The 2,859-nt window shown below is 41.1% G+C and overlaps 1 non-coding gene across 1 annotated transcript; it reads right to left on the reverse strand.

Moving 5' to 3' along the window:
* Positions 1 to 2,472: 2,472 nt before the first annotated feature.
* LOC139895386 (small nucleolar RNA R71) lies at positions 2,473 to 2,579 on the reverse strand. The gene has a single exon (XR_011775840.1). It is a non-coding gene; the product is annotated as a small nucleolar RNA R71 (small nucleolar RNA).
* Between the last annotated feature and the right edge of the window lie 280 nt (positions 2,580 to 2,859).

The following is a 2,859-nucleotide window of genomic DNA, read 5'->3' on the forward strand; positions in this document are numbered from 1 at the left end:
TCAATCACAGCACCCCTTGCTGTGTCTTCAATACAAACTAATTGATTAGTATTAGCTGGTATAACTGCCACAGTACCTTCACCAGCTGCCTTAAATAAGGGCTCTTTCCTTAGGGGCTGGTTGTCCCTAGGGGCATATTTTACCCTTTGTTTATCAATAGGCTTGGGTTCAACTGGTGGTTCTTGTGTTGATACTGGTTCTTGTGGAGGCATTAGAGGAGTGATTGAAAGATACTCCCCCTCAGTAGTAGATAGATCTGTCTCTGCTGGATTTTCTATATCATCTTCAAGGTTGATGATCTCTACTGGCTGTGATTGTGCAGCTGGCTAAGCAGAAGAAGCAGGTTGAGGAGATTGGCTGGTTTTCATCATACCATCCAGCCATTTCATGAACATATCAGCTCTTTCCCCCCCCCCCTGACCTGTTAGAATCCAAATCTCTTTGCATCTCTTCAGGTGTCATCTTTTTTATTCTTTCTATTCGCTCAGCATACAGCTTTGCCTTCTTTCTGTCATATTTCACCATGAACTTAGGATTTCTCTTTAAAGCATCTTTCTTGTATTGATCAATGCTGAGCAGTTCATTGTGAATTTCAAGCTTTTCAAGACTAAGGCTTCTCCTATGCTCAATTCTATGTCTTTTTCGTGCAGCATAGGCCTCGAATCTAGCATTGAAAGCATCATTTAAGTCCTGCTGTGTCTTCTGATGCCTCTCCATTTTTCTTTTCATCTTTCTTTCAATAGTTTGAGAGACAACAAAAGAATCAGCTAAATCCAGTTTAGATACATCACTGGGCTTACTGCCAGAACTAATATCATCCACAGATGTGGCAGGCATACTGGGTTGAGATTCACCAGCAGCCTTGACACCTGCTTCAGTATGAGCGTTGCTGGGCTTAGGGCCAGTATTTCCTTGATCAGCACTATCACCACCATCATCATCACCATCTCCCCTCTGCTATTTAGGAGCTTTCTCATGCTCATGCTCATGCTCATGCTCATGCTCATGCTCCCCCTCAGATTGTTTTCTCTTTTTATGTTTCTTAGATTTCTTCTCCCCCTTTTGTCATCATCAGGGACAGAAGTAGGGTCAGGGAGAACACTTACATCAAGATAACTGTCTGACTCAGGAACTGACTAAGCAAAGTTGTTCTAGCCAGCATCAGCAGGAGATAGGTGAGCTGCAGGGTCCACACCATATTGCCTAAGACATAGGTTTGAAGTTCTGACTTCATTCTTGGCAACACCCATGGCCATTTGATCAACACTGGCTCTAACATCAGCTTGAAGAGCAGCCATTCATTACATTGTCTCCACCAGAGTAACATAAGCAGAAGCAGGAATCATTGTAGCCATCTATTGTTCCTGCGATTCTAATCACTCTTCCAATACCCTGTTCTCTTCATTCAGAAATTGATTCCTTCAATTAGCCGCATCTAGTTATGCTTGAAGACGGGTAATATGATCAGTATACTCTTTGTAAGAGATGATTCGCTGCTTAAGTTGATCTTCTTCTTCATAGTGGCGGCGTATGGTATCAACTACTAGATCTGCAAAGGCAGTAACCTGACGCAGCTGGGTTTCAATAACAGAAGTGGTGATACAACTAGCTCATTGAATAGCCTCAGTCATGCAGTTAATTAGAGTTTACCTCATGGTTTTGGTGATATCAGGGGTGATTCTATCAACAGTACTGTAGACAGCTGATATCGGCTAAAAAGTCAAGTTTTTAGCCCCGATATTAGCCCCATTTATAATAAAGTAATTGACTTTATCATCTAAATAAGCATTTATTTTCTTCATTTGGTAAATTATGTCATTACAAAGGCTATGTTTCAAGAATCACTAAAAACGGATGAAAAACAAGGAAAAATGAGCAAAACTGGCTAAGACGATTAACTCGTGTTTAAATAAGTTATTTTATAATTTTTGGAAAAGTTTATTTACTTAAATTCATGTTGTAGGATACTTAATTACGAACGCGTGGGCACAAGAACCGTCAGAAACGGAGCTAAAACGAAGATTCTAAAAATGGCGAAAGACAAAAAATAAGTTACGATCCAGCGAATCAGCAAACCAAACGGCCTGCCAAACGGCTTGCCAAACGGCCTGTCAGTATGACATCACCAAACCCTTGTTAGAAGGACGAGGAGGACCGATACTCTATCCAGAGGTTAACGGAGTGTCTTTTGTGCTTAAGCATAGCATCATACAACTCATTCAGAATCATTGTCTATTCCATGGCTTACCAATTGACGGTCCCAACTCTCATTTAGATAGATTCCTCTCCTTATCCAACTCATATAAGTAAAACAGAGTTGAACAAGATGTAGTTCGTCTGTATCTGTTCCCCTATTCCTTAACTCTTCATGCAAAAACCTGGTTCGAGGGGTTATAACCCAACTCTATCACCTCATGGGAGGAAATGGCAACAACTTTCTTAATCAAGTACTTTCCCCCATCAAAACAAATCAGACTCAGGAATGATATCGTAAACTTTCAACAAGCATACGATGAATCACTCTACACTGCATGGGAAAGATTCAAACACTTGCTTCGAAGATGCCCGAATCACCGTCTTGAGAGCTCTGATCAGATTTTGACCTTCTACAAAGGTCTGAATCAGAACAACAAGTCTACTCTTGATGCTGTTTCTCAAGGTAACTTCATGAAATTCACTGCTGAGGAGGCCTGGAGATTGATCGAGGAGATGACTATGCACCATCACGATTAGAACACGGAAGAGCACATTTCATCAGCAACACTGCTTTTCGCCTCCGATCCTATCGAAAATAAAACCATCAAATTTCTCTCGGACCAAATAGAAAACCTCACCAAAGAAGTCGGAGAGCTAAAGAAA

The sequence above is a fragment of the Rutidosis leptorrhynchoides genome, chromosome 2 (genome assembly GCF_046630445.1).
Source record: "Rutidosis leptorrhynchoides isolate AG116_Rl617_1_P2 chromosome 2, CSIRO_AGI_Rlap_v1, whole genome shotgun sequence".
In the NCBI taxonomy this organism is placed as follows: Eukaryota; Viridiplantae; Streptophyta; class Magnoliopsida; order Asterales; family Asteraceae; genus Rutidosis; species Rutidosis leptorrhynchoides.